The sequence below is a fragment of the Dreissena polymorpha genome, chromosome 16 (genome assembly GCF_020536995.1).
Source record: "Dreissena polymorpha isolate Duluth1 chromosome 16, UMN_Dpol_1.0, whole genome shotgun sequence".
In the NCBI taxonomy this organism is placed as follows: Eukaryota; Metazoa; Mollusca; class Bivalvia; order Myida; family Dreissenidae; genus Dreissena; species Dreissena polymorpha.
The window spans coordinates 34,782,693-34,796,129 of record NC_068370.1 but is presented as its reverse complement, the minus strand read 5'-3'; the positions used below and the strand labels follow the sequence as shown (position 1 = coordinate 34,796,129).

The 13,437-nt window shown below is 34.7% G+C and overlaps 2 protein-coding genes across 11 annotated transcripts in view; both read right to left on the bottom strand.

Moving 5' to 3' along the window:
- Positions 1-6,672, bottom strand: part of LOC127862112 (adhesion G protein-coupled receptor L3-like) — a 93,239-nt gene extending 86,567 nt beyond the window's left edge. The window contains exons 1-2 of one of the 2 annotated variants that reach the window (XM_052401094.1): positions 6,613-6,662; positions 2,558-2,722 (exon numbers count right to left, since the gene is read on the bottom strand). The gene's annotated coding sequence lies outside the window, so the exon portion shown is untranslated. Of the gene's footprint in view, positions 1-2,557; positions 2,723-6,612 lie in introns of both variants that reach the window. The other variant, XM_052401093.1, reaches the window with a different exon arrangement.
- LOC127862116 (kelch-like protein 21) overlaps positions 1-13,437 on the bottom strand; it is a 167,450-nt gene that overhangs the window by 58,467 nt on the left and 95,546 nt on the right. The window lies entirely within an intron of this gene.

The following is a 13,437-nucleotide window of genomic DNA, read 5'->3' as shown; positions in this document are numbered from 1 at the left end:
TTAAGAGTTGTAGGATCCCTGACTTTTTACAAGGACATGGTAGATTTTATTCTAAGACCTTACATAAAAGAAGGCATAAGATCAAGAATTGGTGTACCTGGAATACATGGGTAAATGAAATTAAGAAACAACTTCTACCAACATTATGAAAGGAATGCCTGGAAGTCAACATGCCAACAAACTAATCTTATGGTACAACAAATATTGTAACAATTCAACAATAAATTGCTTGAATTCCTTGTATCTAATAAATCAGAATTTTTTTTTGCCACAAAAACAAGTTTATTAGCTCTGTAAGCAATTCTGATAAAAGAAAGATCATTTATTTTTGGCATGCTGCTTTCTCTTATGTAATATAAGTGCAATAATTGGTATGAGTTATGGTTAAGCGACAGAGAGCAATAAACATGTTATTCTGACACATCAAAGGCAAACAGATCAGTGCTATTTATGACTATGTATAACAAGATATGTGCTTGTCAGAAACACTATGTCCCCTTTTGCGCCGCTATGAAGCTATATATTTGACCTTTGACTTTAAAGGATGACCTTGACCTTGACTTTTCACCACTCAAAATGTGCAGCTCCATGAGATACACATGCATGCCAAATATCAAGTTGCTATCTTCAATATTGCAAAAGTTATTGCAATTGTTAAAGTTGGGGCAAACAAACACACAAACACACAAACCAACAGACAGGGCAAAAAAAGTATGTCCCCCACTATAGTGGTGGGGGACATAAAAAGAAATTAATATTTAACTTTGATTAGGGAGGAGATTGAAGATTGTTGTGAAAGCTTCTCATGTTTTCAGAAATATGTTCAGATGAATACAAATTTAAGATTTTGTAAAATAACTAATGCAAAATATTGCAAATATATGTTATATCACTTTGTGTATATAAACATACGATATTATAGAAATATGCTTGTTATATCATCATAAAATAGCATATTTTATTACAAACAATTTTCCATGACATTTCCTCCAAGCAGTAACTCCATACATTGACATGTGTCAATAAGAAGTCGATTGAAATTTGATGCAGTGCAGCAAGGGCCGCAATGCTTTAACTATATACTTCAAGATCCATGAACATGTAACTCAATATAACATATCTGAATAAAAGTTTGGAGCCACTGCTCCAGAACTACAATAAAATACTTTCAATATAGTTTTAAAACATTAGCAAAATTGCTCAAATATTTGATCAGTTTGTCAAATGTATTGCCTACATCACTCCGTCCCAAACAAACATTCGCTTGAAAGGGCTAAGCATTAGCACATAGTGTACAGTTGCTATGATGATTAAAGAAAATGTCATAAACAAAGAAAACAACAAGAGATGTGTTTGTCAGAAACACAATGCCCCCTACTGCGCCACTTTGATACATGTTTTTTTTACCTTTGACCTTGAAGGATGACCTTGACCTTGACCTTTTACCACTCAAAATGTGCAGCTCCATGAGATACACATGCATGCCAAATATCAAGTTGCTATGTGAAAGGACATAGAAGTTATGAGCATTTTTCGAAACCTGAAGGCGAAACCTAAACACAAATATGACGGAAGGACAGACGGACGGACGGTACGATCACTATATGCCCTCCTTCAGGGGCATAAAAACACATAAAGCAAGCTGACTTATGCCCAGAGTTTTAAGTGAACATTTGACATGAATTTGTTGAATCGAAATTCATGTTTGATCTTGTGCTATAGCGAGTTATTTTAGATATGGCAAAACCAGTTGTTGTTTTTTAAACTAGGCAAACTTCTAATGCTGCACTGAACAAAATTGTTCTCTAATTTTTTAACTACATAATTTAGCAAAGCCATGGCAAACACATAATTCTGTCATCTCTCTCATATGAACGAATGCATGCTGAACTTAGATAATCATCACTAAAATGTCCTGCTGAAAAAACTTGTCTGATAAAATTATATGTAGAAAGCACAATTTCTCTTTAGAATGTCTAATTTTTTTATAAGTTTACATGTGTGTGACTCCAAGAACCATAAAAATGCAGTGACCATGTGAGTGAACAACAACACAACTGAGTCACATATCAGGTAAGGCTTGTTTAATGGAGCGAGTTAAAGCACGCATTCATACTGAACATGAACCCATACTTCACATGCAATAAAGTGTTCTCATGCGAAAATAATTGCCGAGTAAATAAACAAGCCTTAAACTGTTTTACAATACCAATTGGAGCAGTGAGCAGAGTCATTCAGGCAAAATGCTGCATGGAAAAGAGCACAGATAGATTTCACTTTTATATCTTGTGCATTCTCTTTAGCAAAATAATAAGGCCCTTTGAAAAAGTCCAACCATGCAGACTGTAGTTAATTATCATAAAGTGCTGCTATTGATTCACAACTGATATATGTGTAAAGTTTGTAATAATGAACAAGAGTGTTTTTCTGAACTATTAGCATATAATTATCAGTGAGTCATCTATATGTTACTAGCTTAGGATTGACAATCCCTGTGGTGTTGATATCAGTAATATAAACAATTTCACAAAACTATTAAAGTACAGAATTGACCAACCTGCCACACCGCCAGGCTACACTTCACTCGCACCCGACCTCACCATCAACCGTTCATCCCACAGCAGCCACCTATCCAGCCCGCATTATTGTGGCCATGTACCATACACCACAGTTACAGAGACAAAATAAGTGTCTTTCACTTACGTAAAACCCAGGGAAGTTTCTGAAAATTGGGAGAGAAAATGAGGAGAAGATGCAATTATCTGCCAGACAGAGAGCCCTGCAATCCAATCAAGCTGGAATAACGACATCGCCAGGCGTGTTGTGTGACGGTCCCAGGAGAGACCGGATTGGAGGAATATTGTTGACACCTAGAGCCATCATGTGACAACATTTCTAGAAAATGCGCTGTAAAAATTGGTTTTTAGTGACATGGTGACAATAAATAGGTTTGTCATCCAATAAAAAAAATTGTGGCATATTATATTTAAATGTTAAAAACATATATTTCTCTAGATTTAAGAGAAAATCTTCCAGAATTTATAGGAAAACATATTAATTGGCATGAAATATGTGTCAATTTTAGATTCAAAAGAATTAAACTTTTAAATAAATATTTAATATTTTGCTTTTATAAATAAATGGGGAATTTTAAGTTAACAGAGACATTTATTTCTGGAAAGGTTACAGGCATTACTGCTGCAAACTTGTCATACACAAAAACAACCAATGAAATGCTTGAACATTTAAATGCACTGGTGATGCTTTATCATCAATTTTGTAAAAGAAATGTATTTGCCATGTTTGGCAAATTACATAATAAATGCCTACCGTAAAAACTCAGTCATAGGTCTACCCGCTCATACGTTGGGGGTATAAAAATGGTTCGAAAATGTGACATTTTGTGCATGTGCACTTCATAAGTCGGGTAAAAATTACAGACAATAGGAAAATCAGTGTCAGTAAAATTGCAACCCAATAAAATTTATTTCAGAGTCTGTGACACAACTATATTGTTAAACATGTTAACTATAACAAACCCGATATTATAGTAGATAAAAATAGCATTACCTTGCAATTTGATAATTAGTATAACAAAACGCTGCCATTATTTACGATATAATTGTGTGTTTAGGAATTTTGTCAACACAAGCGTCCGCCATTGTTAGGAACTGTACAGAAAGTTTGTAAATCGGAACTAATTGGTATTCCTCGGAAAATCATTGATAAATGTTTTCGTCGTTTAAATGCTTTGGCCAAGTAATTTCGGCATATCGGAACTCAACTTGCGTAAAACACTTGCTCAATTAACCTTTAAACTCCACCTCCGTTCTCTGCAAAAGATTCAAAGGCGGAGCTATGCACATGCTATTATTAAATTGGACGATTGCCATTGAGGAACAAACACACAATTGGTTTAGCATGTTGATTGCTAGACAAAGGAAGCCAATTTTGTCGGCGAGAAATTTGTCGCTTTATGGCTTCAGACAGAAAGCGGCTTTCCTCTGATGACGTCAAACTGTCAATTCACACAGAGTGCAAATTTTTGGAAGAATTTAACTGACTCTTTGTTTACAATTCAAGTAAAAACAAGGGACAAAATTGTCACAAAACCAGGTTTTCATTGTGAAAAAAAATCTGATTAAGGGAGACAACTCAAACTGAACTTTTGAAATGAACAAAGAAAATTAACCCCCTTTGTAAGTTTGTTTCAAAATAAATCTATTTTAAGTTGTGGTGACCTTGACATTGGAGATATTGACGTGATTCTTTCGTGCGACACACCGTCCCATGATGGTGAACAAATGTGCCAAATAATTGTAAAATCTCACAATGAATGACATAGTTATGGCCCAGACAAGCTCATTTATTGCCAATTTTGACCTTTGAACTCAAAGTGTGACCTTGACCTTGGAGATATCGACGTAATTATTTCGCGCGACACACCGTCCAATGATGGTGAACAAATGTGCCAAATGATTTTAAAATATGACAATGAACGACATAGTTATGGCCCGGACAAGCTTGTTTCGCCCGCCAGCCAGCCCGCCAGCCAGCCAGCCAGCCAGCCCGCCCGCATTCGCCAATCTAATAACCAGTTTTTTCCTTCGGAAAACCTGGTTAAAAACCTGGTAAAAATATTGCAAACATTAAACTTTGGATTAAACTATCAAAATAAAGCAAAGGCGAAGTTGAAAAATATGATTAAATTAATTTGCGTCAGTTCAAATAAGATGTTTTGTGTTGTAAATCAATGAGTTTTCATGACAACAACTTTAACAACCATTACCGCGACGATGCGGGGATTGATCTACCTCGATTTTTTGTCATGAACAATCTCATAAGTCGAGACTTTAATTTTAATCAGTTTTTGGAGGAAAAAAATCTCGACTTATGACTGCATTTTTTCGGTATGTTAAGTTCTTCAAACTAAATTATCTCAAATCTTAATCCACTTATTAACTAAGATAATCATGTCCACAATATTTTCCAAAACAAAAGAAAAGCTTGTTTTTGATTTTTGTTTTTGATTGGATAATTTTGATAATGTGCTTACTCATATTAACAATTAACACTTAATAAATATATGAAGGTATACCGACATGTACATGTATATCACTCTCAATGTTTATGTCTAAACATAAGGCAAAATACATTTATAAATCAACATTTATGAAAACCTGTTTTTGTACTAAATTCTCCAAGCAAATATATAATACTTAATTATTTTCACTTTCATAATAAAATTGTAAATAATATTTATCTTGCAAAAAAATAACTTCCAAAAAAAAATACAAGCACATAAACTTCAGCTAGGTCCGTGACATAATTAAATAAAATATCTTTTTATAAAAAAGTATAGGATTCCTCTGATGGAAAGACAGTGCATGTTACAAAAGAAAACGTATAGGGGAAAATAAGCCAACAGCATTTTCTTCAAGAGAAAAAATTCAATTCACACTGACAAACCTTCTATGAATATTAATGAAGCAGTCACATTTTCTTGATATTCCCAGGAAATATTTTCCTATTGTTATTATAGAGGCTTCTTCAACCTGTCAGTAACAATTTATACCCCACCCTGATACCCACTGACAGATGGTAGACCCACTACATATATATCTGATAAGCTAATTGGGAATTACCATTACAACAGCAGGTGATATATGCAGCCATTGACTTGAAACCCTACATTTTACTGGAGACAACATGATATACATGGTTCTACAAGTGCTGCAAACTTTTATCTCTTCATTTATAAATGTGGTTCAGTGTTGTTTTTTCATTCAATTTCAGGCGGATAAATGGCCCCATTGCCAATGGAAACAAATAATATATATTTTTTCTGAAATGGAAATAAAAAAAATGTATTGGATTTTTCCAAAAAAAAACACAAAAAAAAACCTTTAAGGTCTCAACATTTAGTTCATCTTCCATCCAGCTCTATAAAATGAACCTTAGTAAATATAATATTGAAAACACTCTCAATTTGTTTGCAAAACAACAATACTAATTTCCCATTTTAGTCAAAATGCCGCTATTTTTCCCAATCCAAATGGTCCGGGCCCCATGCCCAAAATGCATGTTGAAAAAACTGTGTTTTTATTAAGAGACCAATAACAAAGTGAAAAGTCCTGGTTTGGTTGTCATATTATAAATATAAAGTTTTATTGTCATTTATTGATTTTCACAAATAGTTTAAACTTATTATCAACCGTTTACCTTTTCCATCAATTTAAATAATGCTGTCATTCAAAAGAACTTAAATAATAAAGATAATAAAATTATTATCGTCGAAGTTATAATCTGTCATTTGGTGCTTGATGTGAATGAAATTAGTTTCAGAGAACCAAGATGATTATTCAACATACATGTTGAAACATAATCGTATGTACAACATAGACAAACTCAATGAGTAAATATTGTAAAAAAGTACACTGTGTTTAGTAAATGTGTCTTACGATGTCCGAAAATTGATTTGTCCGAATGCTCCGCAAGTAGCGATAAAAGGTAGTCTAACAAATACGTTAAATTAACTTTTACGGCAAAACTTTAAATTGTGTTTATTATATGTTAATAGCCACATTTAAGTATTTCACTTTACACACTTACATCAATTAAGAGTTCTCAAACTTCTCGACTAAATTCTTGCAAGCGCTTGGTTACTATACGAACGTTGACGAGTGACGTCACGCGCACCTGCTAAATGACCTGAGTTTCTACTGGAGGGCAAAAAGCGCATATACAGAAGCTCTATCTCAATATCTATCTCATAGTACTGCCTTGACAAAATCAATGTTTTTGTTGATAATCATGCATAATATCAAATATATTTTTAATTATGATGTCTGAAAAGACATAAGCATGCAAGGAACTTTATTTTTGAATAATATTGTTATTATTTGATTTTACTTCAAACGAACTCGGGAGTGGAAAACCATTTAAGAGCACATACGGTATATGGATACCACAAAATTTCTCTACTTGCACTTCTTTGCGACCATTTGAAGTTAAAACAAGTCTCAGAAATTGTAATTCTTTCAGAATAAAATAGATTTAATGAACGAAAACAATTGAGGATGAAGACAAACAACAAATAGATAGATTTTATCTTAGCAACATACCTGTATGCATGTAGTAACCTCTAAATGTCTAAAAAAACTAACCTTGTTACACATTAAATAAATTTTATCGATTAATGTTATTGATTTATTTAATTGTTACACCAGTTTTGACACTCTGTGTTGCAGCATAGGTGTTAAATTGCACCTTTGTTCATCACAAATCGATTATCTCGTTATGATCGGAGACCGTCCAGACAAAGACAACAGGGTGTCATAAACCAAGGCACATTGGGTCCATGCCATAAACCACATGTTGCAGACGATTGTCTGTTCATTAAACACAATTCACGATACCTCCATGACATCTCTTGGCATTTTGAGAAATCAGTAAAGCCAAATTTTAAAGCAAAAAAGAAAAGTGGCTTCAATAAAATATTTCAACATTACAAAATGACGAAATCTGTCAGAAATGGATTAACAGGAACTAGTGCATTATATTAGCCAGTTAATTGAATCATTATAATACAGTGTTCAATAAATATAATTTTAACATATTGTGCAGTATTACTGCTACGTAATTAAGGGATCCGGCAAATGTAAACTTCGCTAGTACGTGTAAAGATTTTACGTTACTTCAGTGTACACAATACCATCATGAAAAGAAGCTATCACAATATGGTAAAAAATACTTGCGTTAAAGAAATGAAATTTATAATGTGTTTATAATAGAATGCTAGACTTTAAATTATCACTAATTATCACTAGCACGGACTCTAGATGACAATATACGCTCCGTGTCACTAGTAAAGAGATTTCAATATACATGCGAAGAAAATTCAATTTGCATAATATGCAGGTTTTTTTCCGCGTTTGTATGATAAAATTTATTAACATTGGCATTCAATGTTAACGAAACGAAAATTTATTGATTGGAAAAGTATATAACCATAACATTTAATTTTTTTATGAATTCCGTTTTTGGCTTTGTTTGATAATTGATTAAATGCACCTCTTACAAGCTGATGAAAAAAAACCTATCCATACCACTAATAATTATTATCAAATTAATAAGTGTTTTTTTTTTTTTTGCAATATCATTTATTAAAGTCTTACTATCAGAAACAATAAGGCAATTTCATTGTTTTGTTTTGTGGGATTGTCAGTATTTAGTATTCCCACCACGTTTACTCTGATGCTTATAACTACATTGTTTTTATGAAGAGAAATCGATATATATATGTGAATATACATTTATTGGTACTAAATATAATATATTAGCACTATTTTTTTTAAAGATATTCATTTTTATTTCGCATTTGTTATCAAAACATTGACGAAGCAAAAGCCCTTTATACATGCTTTACGTTACTGTAACCAGTGTTTTTGCCCTCCAGTCAATGCGCATGCGCGGAAATATCGAAATGTAAACAATAACAATCAACGTTCGTATTCGTGGTTATCTCAATGTTTCTATACAGAGTTGTTCCCCGTGCGAAATGGGTCTCGTAGTACCATGGCGCGAAATGCGCGTGTTGAACAACTTCAAATTCGGACGAAATTTCAATTACAGTATCTGAATATTTCTTATTTCGGTGGTTCGTTGAATAAATATATTTTATTAATGTTTGATTTCACATTTTTGTTACTAATCGAGGCGTTATAGAAATTTACTTTCACAACCTTTAAATTGTCCGCCAATGAAACGAACATCATAAATGCGGTAATTCTAAAAGACAGGGCCAAATATTTAAGGACATTTTAATAAACTATTCATTATTGAAACTATAACTTTAACGCGCGATTTCAAAATCGTAAAAAGCAACACATTTCTGCATTAGGTCTCCATTATCACGTAACGCAGAAAGAGACTTCTCTGGCGCAGATAATATAAGTAGTAAACGACATATTGTTATGTTCACCAAAAGTTCAATGTTTATTGTTACTCTTGTTGATTTGCGTTTGCACTACCTTAAATGAAATGTCTGGACATAAAGTAACTTAGATCTGCGGTATTTAAGTTCAAATATTGTTGTTCTTGTTTTGTTTTTGATTGTGTTCTTGTTTTTTTTTCAAATGAAGGTTTTGATTGCCGTTGTGTTTTAAATGTAAGACTTGTTATAGCATCTTAAATTAACCACGTGTTTAATATACTTTTATAGATTAAGACACACGGTGTGCAGTGTCACGCATTCGCCGAGTTCGGGCGAGCGTCTCGGTGCCGTCGTTTCCGGTGAAAATGGCGCGGAGCCTATCTCTCCGAGTATGCGTGCGAGAGCTACGAAACTTGGAAGACTTGTCAATCTGAACGCTTCGGACAGTGGGCTACACCACACAGTCGCCGTTATTGCGGAATTGTCCGAGGGTCTCTATTGCAGACTTGTGTGTCCCGATGGGTAACGCATTCGCCGAGTTCGAGCGAGCGTCTCGGTGCCGTCGTTTCCGAAGAAAATGGCGCGGACCCTACGCTAACGGGCCCGTATTGGCCCCGTTACCCTATAATGGGAGCCTGAAGTCTCACTTATCTCTCCGAGTAAGCGTGCGAGAGCTACGAAACTTGGCAGACTTGTGTGTCCCGATAGGTCACGCATTCGCCCAGTTCGAGCGAGCGTCTCGGTGCCGTCGTTTCCGGTGAATATGGCGCGGAGCCTACGCGAACGGACCCGTATTGGTCCCGTTACCCTATAATGGGAGCGTGAATTCTCACTTATCTCTCCGAGTATGTGTGCGAGAGGTACGAAACTTGGCAGACTTGTGTGCCCCGATGGGTCACGCATTCGCCGAGCTCGAGCGAGCGTCTCGGTGCCGTAGTTTCCGGTGAAAATGGCGCGGAGCCTACGCTAACGGACCCGTATTTGACCAGTTACCGTATAATGGGAGCCTGAAGTCTCACTTATCTCTCCGAGTATGTGTGCGAGAGCTACGAAACTTGTCAGACTTGTGTGTCCCGATGGATCACGCATTCGCCGAGTTCGAGCGAGCGTTTTGGTGCCGTCATTTCCGGTGAAAATGGCGCGTAGCCTACGAGCTACTAGGAAGAGCTTACCTACAGTTATATGTACATGGACTGAGTTTATTGTTCATAAAATGTTTATCTTTTTAATTTTGTTAACATCATTAATATATTGAAATAGTGTGTTAAGTATTTCATATAAGTTTTAAAAGATAAAAATTAATTTAAAAAAGCCAACATTGGAAATGCGTATCCAAATGTTATCTTTCGAATAAGGAAAAAAAATCTAAATTCAAATTATGGTTGCATGAGTTATTTCTACTGGGGGAATGAATGCAAAAATTGAGCATACATGTATAGTCATGCCATCTGCAAGGAGTTTTTATTGAAGTATACATGTAGAGCAGGGAACACTGGTATCGTAACTTTCGTCTTCAAGTTCTTTAGTACTTTAAGTTCCTTATACCTTATACGTCTCCTGAAAAACAAACACAACGATATAAATTGAAAATACAGCTTGTATTTTGGTATCTTCGCGTACGACCAGATATCACATTTATAACGTATGACAATAAACAAATGTGAACAATTCACATTTTGATATAGATTTCATAACTCATACATGAGTTAACCTCATATAGTTTACATACAAAAAAACACAACAACACCTGACTATATTCATGCAGATTATAGTCCAGGACATATCCTGTTTAACCTCAAACAAATTGCAACAGAAATAAAAGTAACTGCATCATGTAGCCCATGAATAAATACATATTACAAAAAAATCGCCATGAAAATTCGGTCAACGATTGTGAATAAAATGTAAGTTATAACTTTGTATACTATTAACATACAAAAAGTGCAACGATGTAGATCTAAAGATAAAACATTTATCTTTATCCCTCGTAATTTTACCCGCTTTGTATTAAGATTTACGCAATATTTATATAGTTACTACGTCACGATTGGTATTGTTGACGTCATAATACACGAGGCTTGTTTTTTTATAATTGAAGCAAGATTATGTATTTATTTGTGTCAGTTTTGTTGTATTATGGTGATAATTTACAAGCATGCATTGGATGAGATACCAATATTATGTATTTGTTGAAAATAAAACATACATGGATTATTAAAAAAAAACAAAAAAAAACAACGGAATCACGTTCGGGTCATAAATTGTATTTTTAAATTAATCATCATTTAAATGCGTCAATCATCAACACATTACATTTTAATGACATTTTAGTGCAGTTTATTATAAATGCAATACATTAAAACATTTTGACGAAGTGTATGCAAAGAAAGCTTGGGTATTTTCATGATAAGCTTCATCATGAAAGATCCAAAATGTCATTCGTTCTTCCATCTTGTTATCTGTGGGATATTTTGCACATTTACCGATGTTTATGTCTATTTCAGGGTCCAAACATGAGTTGCATATTCTGCGACGCCTTTCTAGAAGATGGACAGCCCATAGTTGTTCTACGCCAGAAAGGATGTGATGCTATCAACGCGTTAGCACATACACTGGTTCCCACCTTCACTGTTATACCTGGACAAACCGTGCATACAGTATGTCGGCGAGACTTTTGCAGACAAAAAAAACTTCGGCGTTCCAAAAACCCTGATCAGAATTTGTCAGAAGAGTATAGACGTTTGCGATCGGGCGGTGGATTTGACTTTGATACACATTTTTTATTTTGCAGACAAGTCGGGACAACTAGTGGAAACAAAGGGGATTTGATGTATTTCCAGTTCGAACGTTTGATTTCCAAAATAAAATACGACAGTAGAGCTGTAACGATTCGGTTCGATGCATCGAAAAAACGGTTCAACGCCTCCGATTCGATTTCGATACCACTACGGCCAATTTCGATTCGATTCACTGCAATCCCGATTGATCCGCATTTTAAACCTTACTTTCCAAATTCGTTGTCTGAGCTTTCTTGTCATTTGTAATACGTCTAGTGACTGGTCACTCAGTGGTCAGTAGCCAATGTGGCATCCAATGAATGAATGAATACAATGCTGAGCATTACATCAGCCGGTAAAATGGCTTCTTAAACCACGCTGAAAGACGCACCGTCAAAATTAAAATCAAAAGAATGGGGACATTTTGGGTTTCGCGAAGGTTCTGATGCAAAGGCAACTTGCAAAACGTGTTTCGTTGACGTAAGTTGAAATTAGTCAGTTGGTCTGTTTACTTAACTGTGTGCATTCTGTTATGAAGTCAACTGGAATTTGTTTATATACTTGCATGTTTGTTTTTGTTTTGTTTTTCTGTTAAATACATGTGATACAGTGTGCATTTTATGTTATTTAAGAATAACTCAACAGGAAATTTTGATCAATAAATTTATTACTTATCAAACAATGTGGTTTTTTTAAATTTTATTTAAAAAATTAAACACTTTAAATGTAGAACATAATAACTTAATCAGTTAATAACAAATACCAAACATATTAATTCATGCCCTGGACAGACCAAACATGAAATAGTTTGCAAATAGTTTAATTTGAATCGAATCGAAAATAATCGAATCGGACCATTTGGTATCGAAATCGAATCGAATCGAATGATGAGTGAATCGTTACAGCTCTATACGACAGCAGTCATTAAACAGAGATGATGAAGGGGGAAATCAGGTCCTGGCACGATTGGGGTATGCACACGATTTACCAGCTGCAGATGAACTATATCATCAAACGTGCAGTGTTAATTTTCGAACTGGACGACAGACACCCGTCAGCAAACAAACTGAATCTGAAATTCCCTTTAAGTCTCCGAAAGGGCGTCCAGAGAATCAAAGACAGAGTGAAGCATTTCTGACTGTAACACAAAGATTAGAAGAAAACGACGATGAGCAAACAAGTATTAATGACCTTATGAAACAGATGGACGATTTATATCCAGACCATGCATACAGTGCGGTGTATATGAAAAAGAAATTAATGGAACAATTTAATGATCAGATAGTTATCACCGAGAAAAATGGAATTCCTAATAGTGTTACATTAAAAAAAAAGTCTCCACTATATTAAATGAATTTTACAAGCAAGACAAAGACTTGGATCCATCGCAAAAGAAATTATCAATTATTCAAACAGCGGCGAAACATATCCAAAGTGATATTAAAGATATACGCGTGTCGAAGGAATTTTACCCTCCACCACAAGACATTTCTGATCTTATTAAAAAACATTGAGTACTTACCAGACTCACTGAGGACATTTCTGCAGACCCTCTTACCAAAGAAAATAAACCCCGTCAAGGTTGCATCTATAGGACAAGCTATTGTGCAATCTGCTAGATCGCGAAAGACACTTCCTCCATTGCAACTTGGTCTTGCCGTGCAATTGCACAATCAGTATTCGTCGCGATTTTTAATTGATATTCTGAACTAATTGTGTTTCTGT